The following is a 14,611-nucleotide window of genomic DNA, read 5'->3' on the forward strand; positions in this document are numbered from 1 at the left end:
TTGATAACTCTTCTGTGGTGGGTCAGGCTTGTTCGCAGGTCAGACTTGCTCAATTGCATTAAAGGCATGGATCCAAGTGGATGGCCTAGAATAGGAACAGGAAACATTGAGACAGAAAGCTCAGGCAGGTGAGAGGGGCTGGGGCCCTGTTTGGGGATGTGAGGGGAATTTTTAGGGGTGGAGTCATTTTTAGGGTTCATGGGGTTGGGTTGTCTATAGGGCAGGGGTCTGGGTTTTAGGACTCATGGCAGGGGGGTAGGGGTAGTTTTAAGTTTTTGTGATGGGATAGTTTTAAGAGCTCAGGGAGGTTGCGTTGTTTATAGGGCTCGGGGCAGGGGTGTGTCGGGGTACTTTTATGTTTATGGGGTGGGGTCGTTTTTAAGGCTCCGGTGGTCCGGTTGTTTATAGGGCAGGGCCCAGGGTTTTAGGGCTTAGGGAGGAGGGGCTGGGGTGTGATCTTTACCATACATCCTTTACCTGTACCACAAAATTGGTTGGTAAAGGAATGCACTGTTCAGATTCATTTGTTGTTTGTGCTGCGTTGTAGAGGCATGTGTGGTTCAGCCATGCATGTCTCTGTCACACAACCGTTTCCAGGGCAGCTGATTAAAACCTGTCTGACAGTAGTCTTTCACTGGATGGCCATACATACATTTAAGTTCAATGCTGAATATGCAGAGATTTTGTTTTTGTCAATGCTTCTCAATAAACCTGACAGACTTTCTGGCCAGAAAATGCCCCCACTCTAGGACCTCAGGGAGGCATAGTCAAGAACTTAGGGTTCAAATTTTATGATTGCCTGTCTTTCAGGCCACAAATTAAGTCTGTGGTGGGCACTTGCTTTAGTGTACTGAGATCTGTTAAAAAGTTCCTTCACTATTTGTCCCTCAATGCAAAAAAGACAGTTATCCAAGTCTTGATAACCTCAAGGTTGCACTATGGCAATGTCCCCTTCTTTGGTCTGCTGGAGAAGCTTCAGGTGGTCTAAATTGCGGCTTTCTTTCGAATTTGCCAGTTAGAACGCCCATGTCCCCTCATCTATGTGCTCTTCACTGGCTTCCTATCAGGAAAATAATCCTGTTTAAGGCTCTGGTGCTAGTTCATAGATCCCTGTATCAGACAGGTATAGTCTACCTCAGAACTAGGTTTAGTTTCTATGTTTCATCAAGAAACCTGAAGTTGGCTTACAAACCTTCAGCAGAGACACCCAGAATTCAATGTGCTAGCGGTAGGTCTCTCATCCGTCTTGGATCAACAGCTTGGAATAAGCTCCCTTTTGAGCTCCGCCTCATGCAATATGACAATGTTTTAAAAAAAGCTGTAAACCTGTCTTTATGACCAGGATTAAAATAACCAGATTTGCTTTCACCTTTGATCTGTGCTTGGTGCTGAGAAATTCCTCGGAGTAGCTGTGTGCGTTACAAGTCGCTTCATCATCATATACTTTTTGAAAAATATTAGGCTATGGGAAACTGCATAAACAGCATTTTCTTGCTTTGTGGATAGGTGTGTACTTTATAAATCTAAATAAATGCATTTGTAATACATGTAGCACTTCAGCTGATTTGAGAGATGATGGTAATATTCCATTGCTTTGACCCATTTTTTAAAGTTTTTTTGAGAATGGTGACCCAGAGTACGAAGGGTTTTCTGGTACACTACGAAAAAGTACTGCAAGATTTTATCACTGGTATGTTAGAACATCTGCATGTTTAGCTAGTTTATTTGAAACTTGTGCTGTAAAATTAAACATTTGGCCTAGATTTTTAAAAACGTATGCTTCTGTATTCGGCCCAATTCCATGTAGGTACTTATGTTAAAAAGCTTTGCTTCCTCAACCCTATGTAAGGCAGGCATTTATGCCCGCCACTTCCAAAGTTCACCAGACTCCACTGCATAAAATGTGGGGGTATAGAAATAGCAGTCAGGGTACACAGACAAAATATCGATTTTTAAATATCGATATGCAAAAATATCGAAGTTTAAATATCGAAATACAAAAATATCGAAGGTAAGTAATATCGACAGTCTAAATATCGATATTGGTATGATATCAGTAATATCGAAGTTGTAAATATCGATGTTAATAATATCGAAATTAATAACTTTGATGTTACTAATATCAATTTTTAAATAAATTTAGTGTATATTATATTGTATTTATTATGTTTTATTATTTATTTTTAATGTTATTTTATTAAATATTGTCTTTTACTACTGTAGCGGGTTGTGGGTTTATAGGGGAATAGGGTGGGAAGTAATTTAATTATGTTAAATTAATTATTAATTAGTAGTAATTATTAATTAATAAATTGAGAATTAATTTTTAATTATTTTTAATTAATTTATTAATTGATAAATATGTTCTGTAGCGGGTTATGGGTTTATAGGGGAATAGGGTGGGAAGTAATTTAATAATAATTAATTAATTGATATATGTTTGTACATATTTTAATTAATAATTAATTGGTAATTAATTTCTATTAATTAGTTAATTAATTATTATAATTTTTTACATATTTATAATTATTAATTAGTTGGTAATTAATTATTATTAATTATTTAATTACATTAATTATAGTAATTTTTTGATATATAAATTATTGTTATTCTTAATTAATTAATTGTGCAAAATAACATTAATTATTAAATTAAATTAATGACAGCAAATGTGCTAATATATTTACTTTATTGTTATTGTTAATTAATAATTAATTGGTAATTAAATAATATTAATTAATTTTGGGTACAGGGGTATTTTTAGGGTTCAGGGTCAGTTTTCAGTTCATGGGTACAGGGGTATTTTTAGGGTTCAGGGTCAGTTTTCAGTTTTTGGGTAAAGGGGTATTTTTAGGGTTCAGGGTCAGTTTTCAGTTCATGGGTACAGGGGTATTTTTAGGGTTCAGTGTCAGTTTTTAGTTCATGGGTAAAGGGGTATTTTTAGGGTTCAGGGTCAGTTTTCAGTTTTTGGGTAAATGGGTATTTTTAGGGTTCAGGGTCAGTTTTCAGTTTTTGGGTAAAGGGGTATTTTTAGGGTTTAGGGTCAGTTTTGGGTTTTTGGGGTACAGGGATATTTTTAGGGTTCAGGGTCAGTTTTGGGTTTTTGGGTAAAGGGGTATTTTTAGGGTTCAGTGTCAGTTTTGGGTTTTTGGGGTACAGTCGTACAGGGTAAAAATAAAATAAATTTAAATTAAATCAATTACATGAAATAAAAAAATATAAAATTACATTAAATTATCAAGTTTTTAATTTATTTAAATGTATATGTATTAGTTTTAATTTTTTAATTATGTTTTAATATTTTTATTTAATATGTGTAACATTATATTTATTTTATAATTATTTTTACATTAATACATTTAAAAAAACGATATTTTTTATTTCGATATTTTTGTACTACGATATTATTTTTTCGATATTTTTGTACTTACCTTGTTAGGGATAGGATTCCTATATTTTTGACTTCGATATTTTTGTTCCGATATTTTTGTATTTCGATATTTTTGATTTCGATATTTTGTCAGACATTCAGCAGTCAGTGCTCGCCAGTACTTCTGTGTTTTAGCAAAACTAGCCTGACATTAGGGGTGAATGGAACTCGCAGTTTCACTTTGCATAATTCCACAGAGTTACAGAAAACTTTGTGAAATTTCACCAACAGGAGGAAAATATGCAGCTCGTGCTCCTCATGCTGCAATTTGGCGCTGGTAGCGTGAGCGATACTGAAAATCAGGGCAACGGCACCATGCGTTGCACAAGTGCACTCAGCTATAAAAGTTGATTTTCTGCCGCTTGAGTAGAAATCTACTCGAGCTGCAGCAAATCTGCTCGTATGGTGTACTCCTGGCCGCTAATGAACGCCAGCAACCGCCCATGTTAGAAAATCATGCTAGGGGATGACAAATCTAGCTCACGCCTACCAGCTCGAATATTCTGGAATCTCGCAGAAGAAAAATTCCGCCACTCGGCGACTGGCGGAATTTGGCCAGAACTCCACATGAAAGAATAATGTGGAGCAGCCAGAATTCCACCAATTCGACAGGCGGAATGGAACATTCCTCCCACCCTTACCTGACACAGATTTACAGAAAAAAACAGAAGACTACTACTTCTTTCTGTTTTGCTACGCAATCAGGATCTTGACAAATGTTGTTGGCAATCCAATTTGAAATTGCTGTCATGGGGGGCGTGGCCAAGATGGCAGCGGAGTAGGATGTGCTTTCCTGTCCCTCCGGCGCCGCCTGAGCATCTGCTTTGTATATCGCCCTACCTGGTGCCCATCCATGCCATCCATGGGGATCTCCTGCCTTTGTGTGCAGTCCTGATGCCGGCGGTGTGTCTCTTTTCCCGCTGTGGTGTGCTTGTTGGCTGTCCCAGGCGATCCGGCCCGACGTTGCTGAGGCCCGGCGGGCCTGGTGGAAGAGAGTTGTGGGGACTGCCCCCTGCCGCGTGGAGCCCCGCCTGCCTGCTTGCACGGAGGCGTGTGGAGCAGGTAAGTGGTGAAGAGCGAACGGAGCTGAGGCCCACAGCGCGGCTGCCATTTTACTGCGCTGCGGCCTGCCCACGTGGAGAGTGCGGGGCCTAGACGAGTGAGAGGCCTGGAGCGGTGGAGTTAATCCGGACATTTGGCTTGGTGCGGCGGCAGCGGTTGAGATCCCCGGCGGGGGGGGTGTGAGCTTCCGCGCATCGGTGCAGAGAGGTGACAGTGCTCTGGCCCTGGTGACGGCAAGAGAGGAGGTGAGGAGTGGAGGGGCGGTTAGCACGAGACCGGGAGGTCGGCCCGCGAATCGGCGGACGGAGGGAGGCACCTGAGGGTGGAGTAGCAGGGGACCTCGTTACCGGCGCTAGTGAAAGGAGTGATCTGTGCCCCCCCTGTGCCTGATGGTGTGGCGGCCCGCTGAGTCAGCACGGGGGTCCTACAGGTGGGGACCGTGCTGGTGTGACCTGTGAGTTGTGAGCTGAGGAGGCCTTCTCAAGTGTGTTGGCAGCAAGTGGCCCTTCCTCGCGGCGAAGGTTGTGTGTGACCTGCAAATGGTGAGGGGCCCTAGCTCGGTCCATACGTAGGTGGGCGGCGCCTCATCCCTCAGCACCCTGCATTCCTGGGCCCGTGTGCCGGCTGGCGGGGTCTCCTCCTTGCGGTCTGGCCCGCGTTTGCTCACTGAGGGGAGAGGGCCGTTGGGGCCTACCTGAGCCTTGTCCGCATTGAGAGCTGAGGGGGGAGTGCGGAGAGAGGCCGCAGCTCCAGGAGGAATTTGAGGGCCTGTGTTTGCCAGAGCGTGGTAGATGGCGTAGGGTGGGATGCCACACCCCCCCCACTCTTAAGGAGTGACTGGGCCCTCAGCTGAGACCCCTTCTCCTCTCTAAATTACAACTTCTGCACTTAGGCCCCCTCCTTCATACCGACAACCATGGGGGCCGTGCTTTGAGGCGGTGTAAGGGGCTGCAGTCGGCCCTATGGTGTGCGCCCCGGAGTGAGTGAGCTACGATAGCGTCCCTGGGGAGCGGATCTTCCCTACACCCCCTTCCAGTGTTGCTGTGCGAAGTCCTTTGCCCACAGCACAATGTTTTCCTCCGGGCCTAAGAGGGACAAATCCCCGAAGGACCTGCTCCAGAAGGCATCAGGCCAAGCTGCCGCTCAGTCAGAGGCCAAGTCCACGCAACCTGACGACAATGATCTCCCGGCGACCAAAGCGTCCATGATTGACTTATTTTCCGCCATATAGGAGGACATCTTAGAGCTCCACTCTCAGCTCTCCTCGGATTTGCGTGAGATGCGGCGGGATGTCGATGCCATTGGCGAGCGGGTGGCGACACTGGAAGATCATGACTTGGACATTGCGGATGAAGTCCACCAGCTCCAATCAATCAATCAATCAATCAATCACAGGCATTTATATAGCGCACTACTTACCCGGAGGGTCTCAAGGCGCTAGGGGGGTGGGGGGGGAGTGCTGCTACTGCTCGAATAGCCAGGTCTTGAGCTTCTTCCTGAAGGAGAGGTGGTCTTGGGTCAGGCGCAGGTCGGTCGGTAGGGAGTTCCTGGTCTTGGCGGCCAACAGGACGTCCTCCGCCTCACGGAGCAAAACCTCTATCTTCAGGCCCACGCCGAGGATCTGGAGAATCGATCCCAGCAGAACAATATTTGAAACCGGGCGGTTCCGTGGAAGGGAGACAGCCTCCATGAATATGTTGGTGAGCTGTTCCGACACATTCTTGGCGAAGGGCAGGAACTAGAAATCCAAATGGGCCGTGTCCACCGGGTTCGATTGCCGCGTGGTGCTCGGGCCCCGCCACCAGATATACTGGTATGTGTCCACGACTTCCAGATCAAGGAGAGGATCCTCCGGAAGGCTCGTGACCTCAACCCCGTGCAATTTCGGGGCCACCAGCCTGCGCTTTTCCAGGACTTGGCGGCCTCCACTCTCAAATGTAGGGATTTCACACCCATCACTAATCATCTGCGTGAGCAGGGCATCCCCTACTCGTGGGGCCACCTGTTTCGGCTTATCTTCAAGCACAATGTCAGGCTACATCAGGTTCGCTCCCTGGATGCTGCCTTCGAGCTTTTGGGGCTGGAGCAGCCTGCTCCTGGGCCCGGGAGCTCCAGATCACCTGCCAGACGGTGTAGACGATCCACTGAATGGCAACCTGTGGGGAAGTCCCCTCCACTGGCGAAACCAGCCACTTTGGCAAGCTTGCTGGAAAGGGAAGCTGCTGTCACCTCAGTGGTGTTAGTAACCAACACCTCTGGGACCCCCTGAGGTCCATATGACTGGCACTGTTGGGGTTCATATGTGGTGCCGGAGGCGGGCAGTATTTTGAGGGAGACCTTGTTCTATTGTTATCGTCCTTGTGAGTTGGCGTGCCCTGTATCAGGAGCATGTGGAGTTTCAGGAGGGTGCCATGTCCCCCTACCGAATAGATATACACGACAGACTGTAGTCACTACATGCGACTGTTGCATAGTTTTACTCATTGTGGATTTTTGTGTTGGGGTTTGGGTTCTGGGGTTTTGTTAGGTAACTGGGATTGTTTTGGGGTCTCCGCATCAGTTCTCCAGGAAGTCAGGCGAGAATCACACCCACAGATAATGCTCTCTTGCTCACTCAGCACTATTGGCATTAGGTTCCACATGGGCTCTTCCCTTCCTGGTGGGTGTTATGGGTAGAGATCTAAAGATTGTGAGCCTGAAGGTTGGGGATTTAAATAGCCCTGTTAAGCGCTCAGCCATCCTCTCCCTCCTGGAGAATGCGGAGGGCAATGTCTGCCTGTTACAGGAAACTCACCTTCTCTCTAGGGATACTAAGCGGATGAAAGATCAATCAATCAATCAATCAGTGACACTTATAAGGCGCGCTACATACCCGTGGGGTCTCAAGGCGCTGGGGGGGGGGGGGGGAGCCGCTACTGCTCGAACAGCCAGGTCTTCAGCTTCTTCCTGAAGGAGAGGTGGTCTTGGGTCAGGCGCAGGTCGGGAGGGAGGGAGTTCCAGGTCTTGGCGGCCAGGTGGGAGAAGGACCTTCCTCCTGTAGTCGCTCTTCGGATGCGGGGGACGGCGGCGAGGGCGTGGTTGGCTGATCGGAGGTGGCGTTTGGGAGCGTAGAAGTTGACTCGGCTGTTGAGGTAGCTCGGGCCTTGGTCGTGTAGGGCTTTGTGTGCGTGGGTGAGGAGGCGGAAGGTGATTCTTTTGTTGACGGGGAGCCAGTGAAGGTCTCGCAGATGTCCGGAGATGTGGCTGGTTCGTGGGATGTCGAGGATGAGTCTGGCTGAGGCGTTCTGGATCCGCTGGAGTCTCTTCTGGAGCTTGGCGGTGGTCCCGGCGTAGAGGGCGTTGCCGTAGTCCAGTCGGCTGGTGACGAGGGCCTGGGTGACGGTCTTCCTGGTCTCGGTGGGGATCCACCAGAAGATCTTCCGTAGCATGCGTAGGATGTTGAAGCATGCCGAGGAGACGTTGTTGACTTGCCTGGTCATGGAGAGGGAGGAGTCCAGGATGAAGCCCAGGTTGCGTGCATGGTCTGTCGGTTTGGGTGCGGTGCCCAGGGCGGGAGGCCACCAGGAGTCGTCCCAGGCGGAGGGAGAGGAGCCCAGGATGAGGACCTCCGTCTTGTCCGAGTTCAGTTTCAGGCGGCTGGTCGTCATCCACTCGGCTACCTCTTTCATCCCTTCGTGCAGGTTGGCTCTGGCGGCGGCGGGGTCGTTGGTCAGGGAGAGGATCAGCTGGGTGTCGTCGGCGTAGGAGATTATGCTGAGGTTGTGTTTGCGTACGATGGCCGCGAGGGGGCTCATGTAGACGTTGAAGAGGGTGGGGCTCAGAGATGATCCTTGGGGGACACCGCAGATGACTTCGGTGGCCTCTGACTTGTACGGTGGTAGGCGGACTCTCTGTGTTCTCCCGTCGAGGAAGGAGGTGATCCACTCCAGCGCCTTGTCCTGGATTCCGACGTTGCTGAGGCGCCGTACTAGGGTGCGGTGGCAGACCGTGTCGAATGCCGCGGAGAGGTCTAGGAGGATGAGGGCCGCTGTTTCTCCATTGTCCATCAGGGCTCGGATGTCGTCGGTGGCGGCGATGAGGGCGGTCTCGGTGCTGTGGTTGGCTCGGAAGCCGGACTGTGAGGGGTCGAGGGATCCGTTCGTCTCGAGGAAAGCGGCCATCTGCTTGTTGACGGTCTTCTCGATGACTTTGGCTGGAAACGGGAGGAGCGAGATGGGGCGGTAATTCTTGAGGTCGGTGGGGTCCGCTGTTGGTTTCTTGAGTAGGGCGCTGAGTTCGGCGTGTTTCCAGCTCTCGGGGAAGATGGTGGTGTCGAGGGATGTGTTGATGATGTCTCGCAGGTGGGGTGCGATGACAGCGTCGGCTTTGTTGAAGACGTGGTGAGGGCAGGGGTCGGTCGGTGATCCGGAGTGGATGGAGTTCATCGTGCGGATGGTGTCTTCGGTGCTGATCGGGGTCCAGGCGCGGAGGGTGGTGGTGGGGGGTGGTTGTTCGGTCATGGTGTGCGTTGGTTGGTTGTTGAAGCTGTTGTGTATGTCCGCGATCTTGTTGTGGAAGTATGAAGCCAGGGAGTTGCAGAGGTCTTGCGATGGGGTGATGTCGTTGTTTCCTGCGCTGGGGTTGGAAAGCTCTTTGACGATGTTGAAGAGTTCCTTGCAGTTGTGTGCGTTGTTGTCCAACCGGTCCTTGAATGCTGTTTTCTTGGCGGCGCGGATCAGCCGGTGGTGTTTCCGGGTGGCAAGTTTGAAGGAGGTCCTGTTGTCCGGTGTCGGTTCCCTTCTCCAGACTTTCTCGAGGGCTCGGCAGTTCTTCTTGGAGCTCTTGAGTTCGTCGGTGAACCATGGGGCTTTCTTGCTGCCGGGTCTGCTGGGCGGGGTCCTCAGTGGGGCGAGTTCGTCCGCGCAGTTGCTGATCCACTTCGTGAGGTTGTCGGCGGCCTGGCTGGGGTTCGCTGAGCTGGCAGGAGGGTGCTGGCTCAGGGAGGTGGCGAGCTGGTCTGCTGTGATCTTGTTCCAGCTTCTGCGGGCGGTCTGTTGCTGGTGGTGGTGGGTCGTTGTTTTCTTGAAGGTGAAGTGGACGCAGCTGTGGTCCGTCCATTGAAGCTCTGTGGTGTGGCTGAAGTTGATGTCCTTGCTGGATGAGAAGACAGCGTCGAGTGTGTGTCCGGCGAGGTGGGTGGGGGTGGACACCAGTTGCTTGAGTCCCAGGTTGGTGAGGTTGTCGAGCAGGGTGCTGGTGTTGCGGTCGTTGTTGTTCTCCAGATGGAAGTTGAGGTCTCCCAGGAGGATGTAGTCAGCGGAGGGGAGGGCATGTGGGCTGACGAAGTCGGCGATGTCCTCGCTGAATTGTGTGCGTGGTCCAGGGGGTCGGTAGATCTTCCCTCTACAACTCTGGTCCTCAGGTCCGGTTAAGAAGCATGGGGTGGCGATTCTCTTTAGTGCTTGCGCCCATTGCAAATTCCTTTCCCAGGTGGCTGACATTAAGGGGAGATTGCTTGCTGTCCGCGTCCAGTGAGGGGAGACGCAGCTAACGGTAGGATCAATATATGCCCTGAATGAACGACAAGAGCTCTTTCTGCGGGTGGCCCTCTCGGAGGTCTTGGCGTCTCCTGATGCATCGATACTAGTGGGGGGAGACTTGAACATAGTGATGGATCCAGGGATGAATAGGTCTGACCAGCGGTCCTACCAATTGGGAGCAATGTCGCAGGGGGGGAGACAGTGAGATAACTCTAATCACTAGTCTCTTCTTTGTGTGACTTTACATCTTGTACATTTGCAATTTTTTCTGTTTGTATCTTTTATGTAACGCATGTAATCCTTGGTGCTTATGTTTTGCAACTGGTTCTGATGTAAAGCGATCCGACACCTCCGGGTAAAGTTTGCGCTATATAAAATTGCATTAAAGAAAAATATGGCGCGTCCAGCACCCCTAGAGCGTGATTATCAATCAATCAATCATAGGCATTTATAGAGCGCTCTACTTACCCGGAGGGTCTCAAGGCGCTAGGGGGGGGGGGGGTGCTGCTGCTACCCGAACAGCCAGGTCTTGAGCTTCTTCCTGAAGGCGAGGTGGTCTTGGGGCAAGCGCAGGTCGGTCGGGAGGGAGTTCCAGGTCTTGGCGGCCAGGTAGGAGAAGGACCTTCCTCCTGTTGTCGTTCTTCAGATGCGGGGGACGGCGGCGAGGGCGTGACTGGCTGATCGGAGGTGTCGTTTGGGAGCGTAGAAGTTGATGCGGATGTTGAGGTAGCTCGGGCCTTGGTCGTGAAGAGCTTTGTGTGCGTGGGTAAGGAGACGGAAGGTGATTCTCTTGTTGACCGGGAGCCAGTGCAGGTCTTTTAGGTGTCCGGAGATGTGGCTGTGTCGTACTCTGCAGCGCATAAAACTTATGCACGGCTGGACCACTTGTTGGCCACCTCCTCTCTCTTGCCTCATTTGTCAGCAGCGGACAACACTGCGTGCTCTCTATCAGACCACGCCCTCATCTCGGTGGTACTCACCTCTCGAGGCAAGCGACTGCCGCTGTCCGGATGGCGGATGGCTCCTCCGTGACTCCCTACTCCACTCCGAGTCGGTGGTCGCACGCATTCGAGACACTATCACCCACTATCTCGCAGACAATGACCAAGACGGTACGGCGCTGGCGTCGGTGTGGGAGGCACTGAAGTTAGTAGTGCAGGGGGGAGTTTGTTGCACTTGCTGCGTCATATGCGCGGCTACGTAAAGAAAAGCTCGCTGAGTTGAAGAAGGATGTGGGTGCACTGGAAGCAATACACAAGAGGACTGGGGCCCCAACAGTCTGGAGAGAGTTAGAGACGAAGCGATGCATGCTTAAACATCTCGACTTAGATAGAGCAGAACACGCCCTCCTGCACTTGCGACACAAATTCTACCTGAGCGGGGATAAGGGAAGGGAGGATGCTGGTGCATAGGCTGCGAGCGCGAGCTCAGGTGCCGGCCATACACTCCATTAGAGACCCTCAGGCAGTTGAACGCACTACTGAGGCCCTCATTGTGGAATCCTTTTGGCAGTTCTATCAGGGTCTGTACAGGGGGGAAGCTGCGGACTCAGAGGGAATAGCGACCTATTTAGTGTCCTGCAATATTACGCCTCTATTTAAGATGTCGGCAGATGCCTTAGATACCACGATCCGTATAGAGGAGGTCATTTCTGCGATCGCTCGGTTAAAGGTGGCCAAATCCCCGGGGCAGGAAGGCTTTTCTGCCATCTTTTATAAAAACCTACTGTGTGGATTAGCTCCTCTTTTAACCTGCCTCTTTAACTCCTTTCTCGAGACGGGAGAGGTAACTCCCTCCATGACTGAGGCAGCAATCACTGTCATACTTAAGCCAGGGAAGGACCCTAAAGACTGCTGCTCGTATAGGCCGATTTCTCTTCTTAACATCGATACAGAATTTTTTGCGAGCATTTTAGCGGCGAGGCTCAGCCTCTTCGACGGAATCATAGATCCGGATCAGGCAGGCTTTATTCCAACGCGACAAGGGGGGATAAAACTAAGAAGCTCCTCCACCTAATGGATCTGGTCCACCCGTCTTGGGCTCAGGCCTTCTTTCTTTCCATCGATGCCAAGAAGGCCTTCGATCGGGTGGACTGGGACTACCTATTTGCAGTTTTGAAGGCCTTTAGGATGGGTGACAATTTGTGCGGTGGATTCGGTGCCTCTACGCAGCCTCTAAGACAGCGGTGCGAGTGAACGGGTGCAAGTCGGGCCTTTTCCCCATCACTAGAAGGACGCGACAGGGGTGTCCCTTATCCCCGTTTCTGTTTGCGCTCTATATGGAGCCTTTTGCCCAACGTATATGGTCAAATATGTCTTTTGCAGGGATTAAGTTTGGAGCGGACACGCACAAAATCAGCCTGTACGCCAATGATGTCATTCTGGCGCCTACCCAGCCTCACTCCTCCCTACGGTGCCTGTCTGCGGAGATCATTGAATTCGGAAGGGTCACAGGATTTAAAGTGAATTTCTCAAAATAGCAAATTCTGAACATCTCTATTCCCGGTGCGGAGGTTCAAGATTTGCAGCAGGACTTCGCCTTTCACTGGGCTGATGCAGACATCCAATACTTGGGCATTCGACTGACCTCTTCTATAACTCACACGGTCTCCCTCAACTATAAGCTGCTGGTGGTTCAAACCACCAAAGCACTATCAGACTAGTCCCGCCTTAACTTGGCTTGGTATGGGAGGCTGGCAGCGGTAAAAATGACCATACTTCTGCGTGTCTTTTACCTTTCCCAGATGCTCCCTGTGAGTCCCCCCCCGGGCACTCTCCGGAAGCTGCAGGGCCTCCTTAATAAATACTTGTGGAGCAACAAGCGGCCTAGGCTTGCATTGTCCCTCATCACTGCGACCAAGGCTGCGGGTGGGTTGGGCTTTCCCTTACTGGCGGCTTACTATCAAGCATCCTGTCTCCGGTATATCACGAGTGAAACAGGCCCTTATCCATCAAGCACTGGAACTTTATGGACCAGACGGTGGCGGGTTGTAATATCAGGCATGAGTTGTGTACGCCGCGCAAGCACAGGGACTTTACCCTTCCCCGGCGACCTCACCAACTTTGAATGCCTGGGATCAATTAGCGCAGCGCAGGGGTTGGACTACATTTCCTTCCCCTATGACTCCCATTGTCGATAATCCCGATTTCCCACCGGGAGGTGCGTCCCCAGTCTTCCACCGATGGCAGGAGGAGGCTGTAAGAGAGTGGGCTCTCTCTTTGACCTGGAGGGCCTGATCCCTTTCTCCCAATTGTGTAGGGACTATTTCCATCTGCCAGAGTCTGACGCTTTTCATTATCGCAGTTAGTGCACTGGGTGACCCAACCCGCTAACTTCGCCTTAATGTCCCGTACCCTTGACGGCTTTTGAAAAAGGGTTTGTTTGCAAAAAAGGATGACCGCATGCTCATTTCTAAATTGTATGCGATGATTCTGTTGCACTCCAAGAAACAGCGTACGAAGGCGAAGGTTCGCTGAAAGACAGAGCTGGGGCACCCTCTGACACATAAAGAATGGGAGCACATTTTTTATCGCGTTAACCACACTGCCACTAACACTGCGGGTACCGAGTCTGCTTATAAAGTGGCTGCCGATTGGTATTATACTCCAGCGCATATCAAGGCTTGGGATGGGACGAAGTAGGGCCTCTGCTGGCGGGGGTGTGGCCATTCGGGTACTTTGGTGCATTTTCTGTGGTATTGCCCGAAGTTAGTGCGGTATTGAAAGGTAATTCTTGATGACCTAGACGATGCCTTTCGGATTACATTTCCCCGGGCACCTGAGCACGCGCTACTGGGACTTCCCCACCCTAAGTCTTTTCCTTTGCGCTCGCTGAGGGGTAGGCAGATTGCATTAGCTTTGCTAGCGGCACGACAGGTCCTGTTGGCGCAATGGGGTTCTTCGGCCTCACCTGACCCGAGGGACTGGATCCAAAGGCTATGGCATCTTCTGGCTATGGAACGACTTTCGCTGGGCATTGATGGTAAAGGTACTGAATATGCGAAGCTATGGGGTCCCTTCCTGCAGCTCCTTTCTAAAGATCTGTGGGAGGTCACATGCCCGAAGTACCTACAAATCCTTCAGCTCATTCCTTTAGAGCCATGGGGGGCCACTAAGGATGTCTGAGTAGTGATGCATTGGGAGTGTGCGAAGGGTGGCAGGTGGAGATAGAGGCTGATGCGGAGTAGGGTGGGGGGAGGAGGGGATGGGTGTTTGTCACTTTTGTTTGTTTCCTTCTCCTATAAAAGTGGGACTTACGCAACTGCCAGTCTGGTGGATATAGCCCGGTAATTACTTTCACGGGGTCGCCTTCAGGGTTGTAGACCTCTACGCTGTGTAGTCATCAAGAAGATACGCTCTGCTGGCCGTTGGATGAAGGCAGATGGGCTGTGTATACAGATGCTTTACCACACAATAAAAACGGTTGATTCTGAAATTTCTGTCATGGAGAGTACACTGGCAGAGACGCCTCATGTTATCAAAGTCTTCAAACAGCAGAGGAAGGTAGAGGTTGCCTCATACTCACTTTGCTTGCCAAGTCAATAATACTAGATGCTTCACGCTCATGTCATGTGCCTGAGAACGTTGCAACCTCTGGTCAT

The sequence above is a fragment of the Lissotriton vulgaris genome, chromosome 5 (genome assembly GCF_964263255.1).
Source record: "Lissotriton vulgaris chromosome 5, aLisVul1.2, whole genome shotgun sequence".
NCBI classification, from domain to species: domain Eukaryota; kingdom Metazoa; phylum Chordata; class Amphibia; order Caudata; family Salamandridae; genus Lissotriton; species Lissotriton vulgaris.